The sequence below is a fragment of the Aethalodelphis obliquidens genome, unplaced genomic scaffold, assembly GCF_003676395.1.
Source record: "Aethalodelphis obliquidens isolate GAN/ISIS:26980383/991018 unplaced genomic scaffold, ASM367639v1 scaffold21, whole genome shotgun sequence".
Lineage (NCBI taxonomy): Eukaryota > Metazoa > Chordata > Mammalia > Artiodactyla > Delphinidae > Aethalodelphis > Aethalodelphis obliquidens.
In genome coordinates, this window is record NW_020837965.1 from 15,185,431 (window position 1) to 15,203,854 (window position 18,424).

At 49.7% G+C, this 18,424-nt stretch overlaps 1 pseudogene; it reads left to right on the forward strand.

Annotated features, from left to right (window-relative positions):
- The first annotated feature begins 292 nt into the window (after positions 1-292).
- LOC113627766 (60S ribosomal protein L21 pseudogene) lies at positions 293-809 on the forward strand (annotated as a pseudogene).
- Positions 810-18,424: the final 17,615 nt, after the last annotated feature.

Sequence of the window (18,424 nt, forward strand, 5' to 3'; positions counted from 1 at the left end):
CCCACAAAGTTTTTAGACAGAATTATATTGACAAAACGACTCGTAGCCTGAATTAAAAGAGATGGAAATTGTTCAAAATATAAAAAGACCTCTGGGTAGGAAGCAGTTTCAAAAGATTGCTTAAAGGCTATATTTTATAATGCCTTCAGAAGTAGCCAGGGATGGTGATAGAAAAGGAAGGACATCTCAGAGGCTGGAGCAAGAGCCATAGAGAACAATGGGGAGAGAACCTTTCTTAGAATGCAGATCTTGGAGCCTTTCGGCCGGAACCGCCATCTTCCAGTAATTTGTCAAAATGACCAATGCAAAGGGAAAGAGGAGGGACACCTGCTACATGTTCTCTAGGCCTTTTAGAAAACATGGAGTTGTTCCTTTGGCCACATACATGTGAATCTACAAGAAAGGTGATATTGTATGTAACAAGGGAATGGGCACTATTCAAAAAGGAATGCCCCACAGATGTTACCATGGCAAAACTGGAAGAGTCTACAATGTTAGGCAGCATGGTGTTGGCACTGTTGTAAACAAGCAAGTTAAGGGCAAGATTCTTGCCAAGAGAATTAATGTGCATATTGAGCTTTTGAGCACTCTAAGACCCGAGATAGCTTCCTGAAATGTGTGAAGGAAAATGATCAGAAAAAGAAGGAAGCCAAAAAGAAAGGTACTTGGGTTCAACTGAAGCACCAGCCTGCTCCACCCAGAGAAGCACACTTTGTGAGAACCAATGGAAAGGAGCCTGAACTGTTGGAGCCCATTCCCTATGAACTCATGGCATGATGGGTGTAAAGAAAATAAGGGACCTGGACTGTACAAGTGTTTCTCTTAACTGAGTAGAAGTGTTGTGTCCCCTCCCCCAAAGAAATATTTAAAGCACATTTTAATTGTGTCCAGATTCAGTGGGTGATGTCTTTACTTTCCAAATTTAGTAGTTTTTCTTCCTGAAAGATGTGAGGTAGTTTGCTGTGCAATATACTCCACTGGTTAATAAACTGCCAATTATAATTTATATATATATTAAAAAAAGAATGCAGATCTTGGAGCTAATCAAGGAATGTTACCTATCCCCAAGGTTGTGGTAGCTGGAAACGTTTTCCCAGCAGGATTTCAGAATTGCTATGGACCAGTGACTGGTATGGACCTCCTTCTTCCCCTGTTTGAATAGGAATGTTTATTGCAGATGTCCTGTCCCTAGCTTACCATTATATGTTGGAGGTATGGGAGATGGATAACTTGCCCAGAGGTCTTGGATCAAAAGGAGCTGTATCTGGACGGATGTAGATCATGAGAAAGTAGATTTTGAGCTTGATGCCACCGGCTGTTTCTCAGTCTTGCAATGGGAGTGATTAATTTTTGCATGTGGGAAGGATCTGAGTAATTGAGGTTGAGTGTAGGGTGCAATAGATTGATTGCCTTAATGGACCCAATTATTCACCCCTGCTGTATCCACATCATTTGCCATGTAAATTGGCAGTGCCCTCTTACTGTGGGGAGGAAGCACTTCCCTACCCCTTGACTCTGGGCTCCTATATGACTTGCTTTGGCCAATGGGATATTAGCAGAGCTGACACAAGCAGAGTCTTGACAAATGCTTACATGATGGGGTTCGTCCCCTTGCGCCTCTGACATCACCATCAGAAGGCTGTGCTCAGGCCAGCCTAGTGATCCACGGAGGAGGATGAAAGACACATGTGGCAGAGCCTCTCCCAAGCTGGGCAACTGCAGACTTATGTGTGAGTTCACTCAAGACCCACAGAACTATCTAGCCAACTCCAGTCAATCCACAGAGACATGAAAAATAATACGATTGCTGTTTCGAGCTTCAGAGATTTGCAGCGATATTTTTATGCAGCAGTAGATATCTGATATAGCAACAAAGTGGAGTTTTTCTCCACGGGAGGCTGCTAGCCACACATGAAGACCAAATGAACCCCTTCCCTTGTAAGACTTCTCCAATACTAATCATGATAACAATAACAAAAGCTATCACTTACTGAACTCTTACTTCCAGGTCCTGTGAGAAGGGCTATATGCATCATCTCGCTGAATTCTTACAACAGCCCTGAGGGTTGGTTATGATTATTTCCATTTTATAGATTAAAAAAACCCCAAAATCCCTCCGGGGCTCAGAGAGGTTAAGAAACAGGCTAAGGTCACACAGATAGTAAGTAGTACAGTTTGGATTCAACCTCAAGCTAGTCTAACTCCAAAAGCTATGCCATCTAGTCAGGCACAGGCACTGTAGTGAATGGGGTTGGTTTCAGGCCTGCATTCTCCAGGCTGCCCTATGGATCACACAGCATTTGTTGGTTTTGTTTTCCCAACAGACTTTAATGTAAGAAATTATTTGAACAGGTGCTGGAGAATTGAAGAAGTGAAACGGGGGATATGAGCATAACACAGAGGTAGAAGCCACAGCTGTCATCATCCTTAAATCAGGGAACAGAGGGAAGAGGTGGAGTTATCAGAACTTTGCAGCTGGGACTCCATTTTCTGGGGAGGAGCCCTGTCTGGCAGGTGCTGGTGCCTCTGATGGGCAGAGCTCATTTCTGACACATGAACCATGTCAAGGGCGTCAAGGAACATAGCTGGCTGGTTGGGGAAGGACTGGGTTATCCAGTCTGGAACCCACTTTGCTCCAGACATAAAGAAGACACCCAAGGAGAAGGAACGACACCAGGGAGAAGATGGGGCTTGGATTAGGCATCAGAAGATGGGGATAACTGAAGAAGAGATCTAAGGGAAGGAGTCACTCACCCAAGGTCCTGGGGCTAGGATGGGGGCAGGGCTGAGACTGAACACAGATCCAGGTGTGCACACTTCCCACACTGCCCTGGGGATGGACGCACCCCTGGAACTTCCTGCCAAGGCTCCAAGCATGGGCTTGTCCACCCTCTGACATGATGATAGTGGTCATGTGTGCTGGGGAGGGCAAGTGACAGTGGCCCTCTGAGTTGGAGTATGGGGGCCACAAGCATCGCCTTTGCAGCCAGATGGTCTGGGACCTAATCTTCCCCTCTGCCACCTAGTAGCCCTGTGACCTCAGGCAAGTCACTTAACCTCTTTTATTTTTATTTATTTATTTTTTTGCGGTACGCGGGCCTCTCACTGTTGTGGCCTCTCCCGTTGCGGAGCACAGGCTCCGGACGCGCAGGCTCAGCAGCCATGGCTCACGGGCCTAGCCGCTCCGCGGCATGTGGGATCTTCCCGGACCGGGGCATGAACCCACGTCCCCTGCATCGGCAGGCGGACTCTCAACCACTGCCCCACCAGGGAAGCCCAACCTCTTTTATTTTTAAACTTTTTATGTCAAGAGAATTTTAGATTTACAAAAGACTTGCAAAGAGAGTTCCCACATACTCTTCACCCAGCTGCCCCTGATGTTAACATCTTACATTCATCCCAAGGAAGAAAGGAACACTGGTACATTACTGTTAACTAAACTCCAGACTTTATTCAGATATCTCCAGTTTTTCCACCAATGTCCTTTCTCTGTTCTGGGACCTAATCCAGGATACCCTGTCACACTTAGACTTCTCCTCTCTTTGCTTCAGTTTCCTCATCTGTAAAATGGGGCGATGGTCATGATGGCACCTAGAATCCTTGTCCTCTTGTGAGGATCAAGCGATGGGTCACTGATGCATAGCCCTTAGGTGGTGCCTGGCACAGGGAACTGCTGTATCAGTGTAGGTCATGATTATAACGCTTAAGACCAGTGACGCTTTTCCTGCCTTCTGGGAGCGTACCCTGGAATGCCAGCCGGAGCCCCTACCACTCACTCAGGACTCAGGTTCCTTTGGAAACGCCTGGCAGTTAGGTGGGTGACAGCGAATCCCAGATACCATCACTGAGACCCAAGTGGTGGGAATCCACGCCGTCCAAATCCAGCAACTGCACTCTTCAGCCCGAGCTCACTGCCCCGCAATGATCAATTCTGTAGGAATTTCACAGGCTCAGCATTTGAGGCGTCCCACACATACTGTGGGAAGAGGGATCGGGACACAGAGCTGTCTCAGAAATAGGAGAAAGAGGAGCAAAAATAGGAACTCAGGGAGAGGGTGGGCAGCAGAGCATCATCTGGGCCAGCCTGAGACCCTCCTTTTCAAGTCACAATGCCACCCGCAAGCCCTCGCTGAGTGTCCGGTGCTGGCCAGGCTCTGGGAGGACAGCATGACAGCGAGCGCACATGAAGATGCCGTCCGAGGCCACCTTCTGGGAGCCTCCCGCTGCCTCTGGGTTCTGGAGGCATCCTCCTGGGAAGGCCCTGATGGCCTGGTTGGGCATTTCTGCAGAAGCATCAGCTGGGTAGAAGTAAAGGGGCGGGGAGGGGAGCAGAGAGGAGATAACGCGCGGCGGAGGCAAGGGGCGATGTGGCGGACTGGAGGGAGAAGCGGGCGTATGCGATTCCCCGTGAGCTAGGCTGTATGTTCAAATGCCCAGGGGCACCAAGCCTGAGGGGAGCCCAGCAGGAGAACAGCACGGAGAGGGCTCGGCCTGCCCAGGAAATTGTTGCATGGCTCTGCGTTATGCGGGGAAAAAGAGGGAGTCTGGGTTTGTGACGACCAAGGGAAGAAGACCGGAAGCTGCCATGCATCACGCCTGCTGTGGGCCCTGAGGCTGACCTCCGCTGTCAGCCACCCTCCCTTCTAGCTACCCCGGAGTAGGGGTTACAGAGGCTCAGAGAAATTAGCTGATTTGCCCACGGACAGACGGGTACTAATTGGGAGGGGTGGGTGTCTCATACAGTGTCCTGCTCTGAGGAGGGTGAGCTGCTTAGGACTCTCAGGGGGTGGAGGTAGGGGACTTCTGCACCAGGCTGGCCTCCCAGCTCGCAGCCCCACCTGCTGTCATTCCTGGCTCTGATGCAGCTCATGGGCTCTGGAGCTCACGCCTAGCCGTGGAGGCAGCTGGGAAAGTCAACCCACGGCCTTGGGGGCTTTAAGACAACCACCAAAAAAATACTAGGAGGGCAGAGAGAAGCCAGCACTTCATTTAAACTGCAGTGGCTGTGTAGAGGCACATTCAGGCAAAACTTCAAAGAACTAGACTGAGAAAGGTCTTGAGGAACAGGAAACAGGCTAACAGGTAGAGGGAAGAGCAATGGTGTTTGCCGCCGATTGCACTGATGGCCTCAGGGACTGGCCCATGCTCTTTGCCGTGAGATCTTGCAGCTCCTTCCCACCTCCGATCTGGGATGCCCTTGGTACTTGCTTTGGCTGATAGAATGCAGCAGAAGTGTGCCAGTCCTGAGCCCAAGCCATAAGAGGATTCTCATGCTGCCACCCACCCTCTTGGACTCCAGCCTCCTCTGTGGGAATAGCCTGGGCTAGCCTCTTGGGAGATGAGACACCTCATGGAGCAGAGGCAAGTCACCCAGTTGTCCCAGCTGAGGCCCTGGCATGTGAGAGAGCCCAGCCCACAGCTCTTCTGCCCGCTGACACATGAGTGAGACAGTTAAGACAAAAGAACTGCCTCGCTGACCCCCAGACTCAGAGGCTAAACAAATGCATACTCGTCAGCATGGGTTTTGTGGTTTGTTACACAGCATTACTGTGAAATAGAGAACTGATACAGTGTTCAGTGGGAAGACAAGGCTTGGAGGTGGGAGAGTGTGGGGTACCTGGGGATGGTGAGCAGTCCAGAATTTCTGTTTCAAAGGGAGGGCTGGAGGTAGCCCCAAAGTATTCTCCAGCCAGGGGCCCTGGAACCTCCAGGGCAGCTGACCTGGCCAGCTGTTGAATGATGGATCAAGTGAGTATCTGATTGCCTGGCTGACTGGCCACCAGCCTGACTGCTATCTGATGAGCTGACTAGTTGAATGCCTGCCAGGTTCACAGACAAATAGGCCAGACTGATGGGATGTTTCCTCAGCCTGTTTTTTCCTATTGATATTTGCCAGTGGCCAGGCCTTTGGAACACCTATCACAAGACTGCTTCCTGGCAGATCCTGCTCACTGGTGACTTTTGCACCTCCCTTGTGCCTTCTATTATGGACTGAATGTTTGTGTCCCCTTCAAATTCATGCACTGGAATCCTAACCCCCAATGTGATGGTGTTAGGAGGTGGAGGCCTTTGGGAAGTGATTAGGTCATGAGGGTGGAGCCCTCATGAATGGGATTAGTGCCCTTTTAAAAGAGGCCCACAGAGCTCTCTCCCCATCTCTGCCACATAGGAATACAATGAGAACTTGGCTGTCTGCAACCCAGAAGAGGGCCCTCCCCAGAACCCAACCATGCTGGCACCCTGATCTCAGACTTCCAGCCTCTAGGACTGTGAGAAATAAATGTCTCTCGTCTATAAGTCACCTGGTCTGTGGCATTCTCTTACACAGCCTGAGTGAACTAACACACCTTCTGAGCATTCATTGCATCGATGGCCACATGGGGTTGGTCATGTCTACTGTTCTAGTTGTTAGAGGGGAGGAGGCCTTACAGGAGATGCTGATGACGCAGGGGGGTAGAGTTAGGACAAGTAAGGTCGAGGGGGTCTTAGATGTGCCCCCCTCCTCTGCTGGTGCTGGAGCTGAAATGTGCCCCTGAAACCCTCTAGTCTAACCTCTTATTATGGAATAGGGAGCCTGAGACAGAGAAGGCAAACAGCTTGTCCTTGGTCACATAGCAAGTTCACAGCAGGGCTCAGACTGGAACCCCATGCCAATGGTCCCACCACACTGCCCAGCACTGCCTTGCCTCCCCATAATCTCCCCTTGCTGCCAGAGCCAAGCTCCCCCTTCACCCCTTCTTCTGCCCCTCTCTGAGGGGGGGGGGGAGCAGAGCCACACAGAACAATCTGGCATCCTGGCTGGGTGGATGGATGGTCAGCCCCTCATGCCAGCTCAGGAACCCCGAGTGCCCCTCCCTGTAACTACAGTCATCAGTCATTCTCCTTGTCCTTGTCCTGTACCTGGTCTCTCCCCCACCAACCCCCACTTCTGTCTGGGGGCTGCTCAGAATGCCTGGGGGCAGGGGTCCCAGCCTGCCCCTCAGAGAAGAAAGGGGGGCCTTCCAGCCTGTCCTGCCCCTTTCCTTTTTGTTAAAGAGTCCCTAGTCAGCTAGGTTCACAGCAAGGGCACAGTGATGGGGGTGAGGGCAGTGGAGGTTGTGGGCATCGGGTGGTGGGAAGGAGACCTGTGGGTGTGGGAAGAGCCTGAGCTGGGAGTCTGGAGAGCCATCCTCAGTCCTTGCACTGCCTCAAGAGGGCTCAGTAACTTCATTTATCAAGTGGGGGGTGAGGAGTCTAAGGGAGCTCTGAGATCCTGTCCAGATCCCCAGCCTGCAGTTTTTGTGTTACCCCCTGAAGATCTGCATCTGAGAAGGGAAGGAGGCTACCTGTATGTGTGTGTGGGGGGCTTACTGCATGCCAGGGGTCCTTTGAACCTGCTGTGTGGGTGTGACCCCCAGGACCTTGAGGGAGGCCCAGAGAGGCTCCAAGACCATGCCTAAGTTCCATAGCTGTTAAGAGGCCAAGGTCATTCTGGAACTGGAACCCACATCTCCGGCCCTGTGAGGGCGCTCTGTGTGACAGAGACAGAGGCCCAGGTCACCTGCACACCTTTGGCAAAAGCACAGGTAGGAAGTAGGTGGGAAGTGGGCTAGTTCAGGCCTAGGCTAGAGGGCCAACCCCCATGGGAGGGGCTGGAAGGGAGGGACCTACTGCCTCTGCCCCGAATGTGCAGTTTGGTGGGGGCATGGGTAGTCCTAGGCCTCTGCCCTGTTTCTGAGGAGAGCAAGGAAACGCTCCGTGTGTCCTGACTCTGTGGCTCCAGCTGGAAGTGTGTTTTTGCAAGGCAGCCTCTCCCTTCCCCACCCTTCCCCCCACCCAAGCAGTCCCTCTATCCCAGGACTCCCCATGCCCAGGTTGGTCCCTCTGGCTGGGGACCCGTGTGAACCATAGAGCACCAGCCTTGGCGTCAGGCAGTCCAGAGTCAGGTCCTGGCTTTCTGCCACTGCACCTTTCCATCCCTCAGTTTTCTCATCTGTAAAATGGGGATCACGACAGGGATTACCTCATAGGGTTGGGGGAGGGATAGGGCCCTTGTGTGCCAGTGCATGTAGTTGGGATTCCTGGGACAGAGATAGGATGGAGGGGCCCACAGGTGTCTCACCCCCTCCTTCGAGAAGTAAAAGCTGCTTTGGTTTCCATCCCCAAATCCCCCTGCTCTCTCTCCCTCGCGCCATTTGAATGGTCTTTTAAAAAAAGCACAGGGATTTCTGAGGCGAAGGCAAGTCCTGGGCAGCTCCTGGCTGCCCATGCCACATTTTGGACTCAAACCTGTAATTCATCACGTGTCTAGAGCAAGTCGTAGGCATCCTCACATTCTCAGCTCAGCCTCACATCCTCACGTAGGCACACCTCACATTCTCAGCTCAGCCTCCTCCCTCCGGGCACCAGGCTGTTTCCCCGGAGGGCCGGGCTAGTGCCTCTTCCTTCCTGACTCTCCTAGGATTTGCGCGCCCGCAGACTCGAAGACACTTGCGCTGCCCCAGGGGGTGACGGAGTAGGGGTGTTTGGAACCCTCTCCCCGCGCTCCCCCATGAGCTTAGAGCTTGGTAAAGGCAGCAGCCGGCAGCTGCCAGTCCCCGGGTCTGCTCAGGGAGGGACCCGGGCTCCTGGCTCAGTCCTTAGCTCCCCCAATTCGCGCCCCACCCCCTCCCCAGACCCTTGATTCCTTCTGCGGAAAACCCACAGCCGCGAAAAGCACTGCCCTGGAGTGGGTTTTGGAGTGGCAGGAAGAGCAGCCAATGACGTTGGAGGCCAAGCATTACATCATCACTGTGGGCTCCCATTGGTTGGGGACACGGCCTTCCCGGCGCTTACCCCCGCGCTTGACAATGGGCATCTCTGTGCCCCAGGCTCCCAAAGGTCTAGTGCTGGGTTTGCAGAAGGGCCCGACGAGCCGGAGGTCCAGGCTCTGCCACTGATAAGGGGTGAGGCGCTGTGTCGCCAGGCGTCAGCTTCCTCACGTGCAAGGGGAGAGAGTTTCTGCTTTAACATCCTCGCCCACTGCCACCATTCTACAGAATTCCCCAGGACCAGGCTCTGACCCAGTTCCTCCACACCACATCCACCCGCTTGAAGGTCCTCCCCGCGGGGCCAGGAGCCCTGGGGGGACAAGGATCTCGTCTGGCCCACTCTCCTTTTCATCCCCAGAGCCGGGCAGGACGTGGACATGTATAATAATGGTTAGCGTTAACTGAGTGTTTTCCTAAAAGGCAGACATTGTGCTAAGCTTTATATATCATTTTATTCATATTATAAACATTAACTCCCCACTGACATTGAGGCTGGGTAAGGACAATGATTGCCCAAGGTCATGAGACTGGTGAGTGGGAAAGCCAGGCATCGCGCCCAGGCAGGCTGGCTCCAGAGCCCGTAATCCCAAAGCCATGGGAATGAAGGACCAACCCTCACCGCTGTGCCTGGTTTAAGCTCCCCTGCCTGACAGGCAGTCCTTGGCAGGAGCCTTCCCTGGACTGGCTTCTCAGGGCAGGGCTATTCCGCTGAACTGTTGTCAGTGAGCTTGGGTGTTGCTGGGGAAAATCTGTTGCTGGGATTTGAGGAGTTCGGTCCTGAGCTGTCAGAAAGGATTTTAGCTCTTGTGCCACCCAAGGGATGGTGGCACATAAATCACAGCAGACTGGCTCCTGGCATGTGACCTGTGGCATTTGATGCCAGCATGGCTGCCTCCTCTGTCTCCCCATCTGTCTTGGCTCTTGTTTGAACTCTACACAGATTCTCTGAGTGATCCTGAGAAAACTGTCCTGACTGTTTAGGCCTGACATCCGCTAACCTGTACCAGGAAAGGGCGGAGATGGATAATCTCACACCCAGGAAACCTGTGGGGCCCTACCTGTGCCCTCCACCTGAGCTCATCTGGCCTGTGCCCTATGGTTTTTGAGCCAAGGTGCAGTTTTGGGGGTGCAGGACCAGGGAGAGGGTGCAGGTGTCTGAATGCTTTTTTTTAAAATTTTTTGGCTGTGTTGGGTCTTCATTGCTACGCGTATCCTAGCAACCTCCAAGGCTGACATCCGCAGGGCTAGACCCAAACTCAAGGCTTGTTCGAATTCCCTAGTCTTCCATTAATGTGTGTTTCCCACAGAAATGGGGCGTGGGTTGGGGAAAAGAGGAGAGAAAAAAGCAACAAGTGTAGCATCCAGCCCCATCCTGGCCCAGATCAGGCCTCTCAAAAAACACAGTGGGGGAGGGGGGGAGGGAGGAACAAGGGGAGTCCTTTAACTGAATATTGCCACCTGCCTGTCACCAAGGTCAATTTACAGCCATTTAGAATACAGTGAATCTAGGCAGTGACCGTCAATGACAGCTAATATCATAAAATGATAGCTGGAAATTATGTTCCTTCCAATGGAAGAACACAACACCATCTATGCAGTATTCCTGCCCCCCAAAATCAAACCTGAATCTGATCAAGCCTCTAGAGGTAACTCCCAGTTACAGAGATGCAGCGAGATCTTATCTATAGGAAAAACACTACAGGTTTCATCAACAAGAGACTGTAAGGAAAAGGAACAACGGCAAGAACAGCAACAACAAAAACCTCAAACAAAACAGAAGAGGAACAGAAGCTCAAGAGAAATACCAACCAATTATAATATATGGACATTGTTTGGATCCTGATTCTTACTAATAAACTAAAAAACAACAATGACAGTAAAAACTAAGACATTCTGGGCTTCCCTGGTGGCACAGTGGTTGAGAGTCCGCCTGCCGATGCAGGGGACGCGGGTTCGTGCCCCGGTCCGGGAAGATCCAACATGCCGCGGAGCGGCTGGGCCCGTGAGCCACGGCCGCTGAGCCTGCGCGTCCGGAGGCTGTGCTCCGCAACGGGAGAGGCCACAACAGTGAGAGGCCCGTGTACCGCAAAAAAAACCCAAAACCCTAAGACATTCATGAGACAGTTGGGGAAATTTGAACACTGACTGGATGTCTACTGATATCATTGAATAATTTAAATTTTTAGGGATGTTAAAATGATTTGGAGATTGGAAAGAGTCCTAGTTGTTCAGGAATGCATACTGAAATATTTGTGAATAAACTAATAAGAGGTCTGGAATGTGCTTTAAAATAATCCATGGTGGAGAGGAGGGTGGAGAGGTTTAGATGAAACAAGATTGACCTTGAGCTGATGATTGCTGTAACTGGGTGGTGATAGGAACATGGGGGTCATTATACTATTAATTTAAGTCACGTCGAATTGCTGCTGTTTAACCATTTTGGACCTTCAGATGGCAATTTTGTATGGTACAAACTAATCCTTTGGTATATGTTTGAAATTTTTCATAATAAACGTTTTTTTAGAGCAAAAGGAGAGGTCCAATCCTGCTTTTCCAAGAGGCTGTGCCCTGGGAAAGTGGTATCCCAGGCTGGTACTAAACTCTGTAGCACTGTTATGAAAAAAGCTGAAAACAACTCTCAGAGGCTTCTGTAACCTGCATGAATGATCTCTGTTGAACTACTAATAATAGTAACAATATAATTTACTGATCACTGACAGCAAATGCTGAGCGACTTGACTGGGTATGTTTGAGCTACGGAAGATGGCTTCATTGATATTTTAACTGCTTACTAAGTAACAATAAAAAATTAAAGGAATCCAAACAAGCAGTAGACACATCAAACGAAAATTCTTCTTGCTTGCGGAAGAAGGCACACTGGATCACTTCTGGAGCATAAATTTTCCCTGCGGAACATTGGCCAGAAGACCCCAAAGAGGGGGCAGAGTCAGGCCCTGAGCGCCAGCGCTGCTTCATCCCATGGTCTCTGCAAATCTCCCAGCTGTTGAAGCCACAGTGTTGAACTCCTGCCCGTTTCTCAGACTTGTGGTTTCCTGTACCTGGCGAAGGCCCAGGTCACTCTACTACGTCCCTTGTCTAGTTCCTGTTTTTATCTCGATGCTGAGTTAATTACTCATGCAACCAACAAGGTTTTATTTGTTTGTTTTAAATAATGTCTTCTCTTTGTGAACCACTGTGCTGGGTGCTTTAGATGACACGGTTTCTCGTCGTGACAAGCTCGTGAATCAAATCCCAACTCTTAATAGCTTTGTGGCCCTAGGCATGTAGTATTTAACCTCCATTTGGGTCTCAGTTTCCTTACCTGCAAATTGGGGTTAATGATAGTTAATACCCGCATATAGGGATTTTGTGAGGATTAAATAAAATAAGGCAGATCAACCACTTAGTGTCTGGCACATTGTAAGGCTCAATGAATGGTAACTACCACTATTATTATTATTACATAAAACCCTGAGTGTTTAACAGTAAACATAAACTGTGTGGTTTTGGTGATATGTGATATAAGATATCCTAGTGGACTGGTTTCACAGGAAAATCTTGTACTGAGAAACTACTAACTGCCCCTCACTATTCATTGTCCCTTTTTTCCTTAGTAACAAAGCTGGGACTACATTTCCCAGTCTTCCTTGCTGCTAGACATGGCCATGTGACTAAGTTCAAAGAAGTGAAAACACAGGTGTTATGTAGGACTTCTAGAAAGGCTGCTCAAAAGGATCTGATTCAGCTGGGAGGAGAGTCCCTTTGTCCCCATTTCTTGCTTCTGCTGGTGTGGAATGCTGATGTGATGGTTGGAGCTCTAGCATCCACTTTGGAGTGTGAATCCATCTTGCAGATAGAAGAAGTGTACTGAGGATGATAGAACATGACAGGAGCCTGGGTTTCTGATGACTGTGGAACAACCATGATGTCCCTGGACTCCCTATCTCTTTACTTTTTTGTGTGAGAGAAGTAAACTCTCTTGTTTACCCCACCCCCTCTTCTCTGGTAACCACCTGTTTGTTCTCTATATTTATGACTCTGTTTCTGTCTGTTTGTCCATTTGTTCTGTTTTTTTAGATCCCACATGTAAGTAAAATAATACAGTATTTGTCTTTCTCTGACATTTCATTTAGCATGATACCCTCTAGATCCATCCATGTTGTCTCAAATGGCAAGATTTCATTCTTTTTTATGTCTGAGTAATATTCCATTGTGTATGGGGTGGTATCTCATTGCAGTTTTGATTTACATTTCCCTAATGATGAGTGGTGCTGATCATCTTTTTATGTGCTTATTGGCCACCTGAATGTCTCCTTTGAAGAAAGAATGTTCTCTTTAGTGTGTGTGTGTGTGTGTGTGTGTGTGTGTGTGTGTGTGTGTATGTGTGTGTGTAGGTTATAAGAGGGGCTGGAAGATATCACTGGAAGTAACATCAAAGAGGCCAAATGAATCAGATTACAGAAGCCTGTGAGAGGTAGATTCAGAAATATTCTTGAATTTGAGGCGGTGGAGCATCTGTGGGTTTAGGGGTGAGTGAGGGACCAGATGACCATCGGAAGTGAGGAATCTTGGCTGTGCAGTGCCAGGTGGCATTTCAGTTGCCCCTTCAGTGTAACAAGCCATCTCTATCAGTCAAAGAAATCATGAGTCTGTCCAGATTCGGGGGGAGCACACATAGATGCCCCTTCTCACCAGGAGAAGAGTCAAGGTCATATTGCAGAAACACATGAGATGGGAGATTCGATTGCAGCCATCTGTGGAAACTACAACCTGGCACTGGAGGTGTCCTTCCTTTTCAGCACCTGTCTAGTTAAGAAGCCCCTCAGGGTGGATGCTTTCCCTTTCTTCGCAGTTCCAGCCCATTCAGAAGTATCTGGAGGTGCTTACTGCCTTCTAAGTGGGATACACAATGTGCACCTAAATTATTTATGGAAACAAATGATATCTATCGTGGAAAATAACCAAGAAAAATCTTAAGCATTGAACTAATTAGCTAATGTAATTGAAACAAAGGGAATAGTTCAGACTCTAAGTATGACTCAAAAATAAAGAGAAATGATTTTTCAGTGGGAGATGATATAGTTCCCATCACTATCCAAAATTACTGGACTTATGAGTTATTCATTTAACAAAATTTCCGGAGTGCCTACTAGGTACCAGGCACTGTGCTGAGTCCAGGTTAGAGGAAGATGATCCAGCTCCTACCTGCAAGCAGTTGGATAAGATTTTAAAAATGTGGACCATGATGTGCTAAGCGCTCTGCTGGAGGAATGCAAAAGGAGCCCTGGGAACATGAGGGTGATTGGGTTCAAGGGTCAACCTTGAGCTGGGTTTTGAAGGAGTATAAGAGTACTGGGAACCCAGAGGCAAAGCAGGGTTTGACCTGCAGGGTGACCCTGCAAGTTTCCTGAGGCTGGATCTTCTCAACCATGGCTGAATGTTGATCTGTCTCATAGACCCAAAGTTAAAAAAAAAAAAGAAATATATATATATATGGTTTCCGTTTTTTTACTGTAGCCTTAAGATAAGCAACAGCTAGTTATATACAGCAATATGGGCCTATTCAGGGAAGGGGCAAGCAGCCCCCCAAATCTCTACAAGCCCAGAGGGAATCGTCCAGTTATATTTAGGGCAATAATCAATGTCCATAATGATGATTCTGGGCCATCCAAATGTTTAATTATCTCTTAGATCCATTATTTAAATGAAGCACACCAGATGATCGCATCTTAAAGAAAATCAATCATTCTTATATAAATTTACAAACAACATTTACACATACCCTTTGGTCTAATTTTCTTGACAGTCCTGTAAATGAGTTTATCCCCACTTTCTTGATAAGGTTCAGAAAGGTCAAGGGGCTCACTCAAGGTCACTCAATTAAAATCAGAGAGGGGACTCCAGCTTAGTTCTTCTGGTATGTTTTACTTTCTTGACGGGACAGTTAACTTCTGGGGAAAAACTGATTCTTCCGTGATGCCAGATAAATGACAGATGAATGGATTCGAGTTAGCATCACGGAGGGGAGGAAGCGATGGTCTTTGGTCTTTTATCATTTCGAGCCCCACCCCCAAGGTCATTCTGAGCCTGGATATCCCACTGGCAGGAAGAGGAAGAGAGAGTATGGCAGCCCAAGAAGGTTTTCTGAGCCAGGTGGGGATGTGGCATACATGATGTCCCCCACATTCTGTTGGCCAGAACTCAGTCACGTGGCCTCATCTCAAGATCGAGGTGGCAGGGACATATAATCCCCAAGTAGTAAAGTGCTTCCCAGTGCCATTTAGACTAAGAAAGAGAAGCATGATTGTCTGATATTCTGCTGGTCATCAATGCCGTAACACACTTGTCAAGCGTTTACAATGTACCAAGCAACATTCTATGAGTTCCACCAGTATTGATGCATTTAATCCTCACACCAAAACTGGGTGGAGGTCCTGCTGTTAGTCCCATTTACGGGTAAGGAAGCTAAGGCACAGAAAGGAGGTAGTTAACTGGGATTCACACTGAGATCCTTGCTCTGGACCTTGGAGCTTGGCTTGTCTCCATCCCACACATCCCTCCTTGACTTCTCCTCTGACTTACAGCCTGCATCTGGCTCCTCGTCTCCATCCTCTGCCACAGGTCCAGGTTACACTTTCTCCATATCTCTTGTGCTCCCCTCTCCCCCAGCTTGTCCCCTCCCATCCACTGTCCCCTCTGCCACCAGTGATCTTGAAAGTCAAGTGTGGCTCTGTCCTTGCACCTTCCTACCAGTGCCTGTCTGTTGCCCTCAGGATAAAGTCCAGACTCCCCTCCGTGGCAGTCTAGGTCTATTCAGTTTGACAATATCTCCATCCTCATCTCTCACCAAGCTGTGTTCTCCAAACACTAGGCTTCCATCCCTCTGAGCTTCTCACCAGTCCCCACTCACCAAGGAGCCCAATTGTGAACTCACACCTTTGCAATACTGTGCCTTCTTTCTGGAATGATCTTTCCTTCTCGCATTTGTCAAATTCCCAGTTCTTCAGGACGAGGCTCAGAGACCGCCCACCCCATACCTCCCCTTGGGGCTCCCCCAGGTGGGTCCTTCACTCCCTCTTCTGTGCTTCTCAAGTTTGCACGGAGACTCCAGCCCTTCCCACACTACCTTGTTGGTTCTTTACTTGAGTGTCTCCCTCCCCAGACCAGGAGCTACTCAGGGTCAAGACAGTATCTCCTCCACCATCATTTCTATGGGGCCCAGAACAGGAGCTGAGCTCTCACACTGTCGAGCCAGGAGGAAGGGAGCCTGTGTCCTATGGCCCGCTCTTCCCTGGCTAGATTTGACCCTAGTCAGCCTCTCTGTGAATGAATGGAGGGCATTTGTCTAGTCAGTGGTTCTTAACCCCAGGAACCTTGTAAAAATTACTGATGGCTAAGCGTTACCCCCAGCAATTCTAATTCGATGCTCCCTGGTGACTCTAATATGCAGCAGGGCTGAGGACCACGCCAGCGCTTCTCTGGCTTTAACGTGCACGCAGATCCCCTGGGATCGTGTTGAAGGGCCAGCGCGGATCCAGTAGGTCTGGGGTGGGGTCAGAGGGTCTGCATTTCTCACGAGCTCCCCAGTGATGTCAGTGCTGCTTGTCCAAGGTCCACAGCTTGAGTAGAAAGGACTTAGATGATCTCTCCCATGGCTGGCCTGGAATTCGATGCCACTGAGAAGAGAGGAGGAGGCCTGGAGGCCTGCAGGTCACAAAGGAGGGGTGAGGGATGAGGGGAGGTAGTGAGGTCAGGGAGGTGGGGCATACCTGAGAGCTGTCAGGGAGGACACATGGGGGGGACATGGCTGTACGTGGCACATGGGTGGGTGACGAAGGTCCTGGCCTGCGTGCGGTGGTACCACGGCCCGTGGTCCTGCGAATCGTAACAGCTAGTGTTTACCAGGTACTGGGCAATATTCTAGACTTCTAATAACTCATTTAACCCCCTCGTTCTTTTCATAAATGAGGAAACAGGGGCACAGAGAGATTAAATAACATACCCAAGGTCATGCGGTAGGAAGTAACAGAGCCCAGGCACTCTGGCTGCAGGGTCTGAGTGACTGACCCCTTCGCCATATGGCCCCTCTGGTTTCTGAGTCAATGCATATTCATTTCTTTGTTCATTTCACCAAATATTTGATGGCCCCCCGCTCTGAGCCAAGGTCCAGGTTGGGCACTGGGAATACAAGGGTGCCACTGCCCTGCACCCCCCCCCCAGAACCCCAGCCCCTTCTGCAAGATCTACACTCACGAGCAGCTCCTCGAATCTGGCCCCAGCTGGAGGGCATGCTGGACTGAATGGAGGGTCAACGTGTAGCACCCACAGGGCTCTGGACTGGAGGAAGGCAAAGCAGCCTGGGGCCCCTGTCTCTTTCCCTGACAACCTCCTTCCCTGCCCTGCCCAGCCTCTTAGGATTTCAGTCCTCTTCAGGTCCCCTCTCCAGTCCTTGAATTTCATTGTCCCAGCCCACGAGGCACCTAACCGCTTGCCTTTTACAAAATCAATTCCATTCTATTATTTACTAGTTACTTAGTTATTATTTTGATGGATGGAATAAGGCACCCAGCCCTCTGGGCTTCTGGAAGCTCACACTACTTGGATAAATAGTAGATCCTCACGTTGGGAGGCAGGTGAAAGCCCATGTGCTGCGATGCCATTGTTCTCTGTGTCCCTTGCTCCTGGGGACCGAGAGCCTTCACCTTCCCTCAGGTGGGCTCTCACGGAATGGGTGCCCCATTTGGTGAGCTCACTGGCTGAGGTCAGAACTCTCCCTCAGGGAACCTGGTTGCTATGGGGACTGATGCCCTGAGCTCCAGGTGGGGGAGAGGAGACAGACACGGGGTCAGCAGGAGAGTTAGCCAGGTCAGATGGAATCAGACTGACCAAGGAAAAGCTTATCCCAGCCAGACCCGCCCTGGTCCCAGCCTCTGTCTCATTGGGTCGTCATGTTGGCATCATTGCCGCCACCATCAGGCTGGGAGCTCCAGCAGCATCTGATTTCTTTTCATCTCTGTCACCCCCAGAGCCTGTGTAGATGATGTCATGTGTATCCCATGGGAGGGGAGAGCCCAAGGATTATCATTCCAGTAGCTGTCACCAGCCTGGCATCTGCCATTCATCTGCCGTTTTGTTTGACTCCTGTTCCTAATAGCTCACGTTTGTGACACATACTTCCTATGCTAGTTTATAATACGGTATATTGTTTATTCACAATTAGTATTTCCACTTGATGAAAACCGATGGGATCTTGTAACTTACATAGCAAACTCATAGGGAGCGTTTACAATGAGCCATGCCTTGTTTGAGGTGTTATTAACTCATTGAATCCTCATAGCAGCCCTATGAAGTAGGTACAGTCATCATCTACATTTCACAGAAACCTGCAGCACAGAGAGGTTAAGTCAACTTGTGGGTAAGTGAGGAGCTGGGATTTAAACCCAGGCGGCCTGGCTGCAGATTCTGTGCCCTAACCCTTAGCTGAGCTCCTCTCCTGGTCTTTTCATTTCCAATCATTCTTCTCTTTCTCTGATGCTGTATGCCTGCCTTGATCAACATAAAGGAGCTTCTAAACTTTCTGATCATGTATGCCACCAGCAAAAATTTCTGAGCGTGCATCCCTCCAATATACGTAT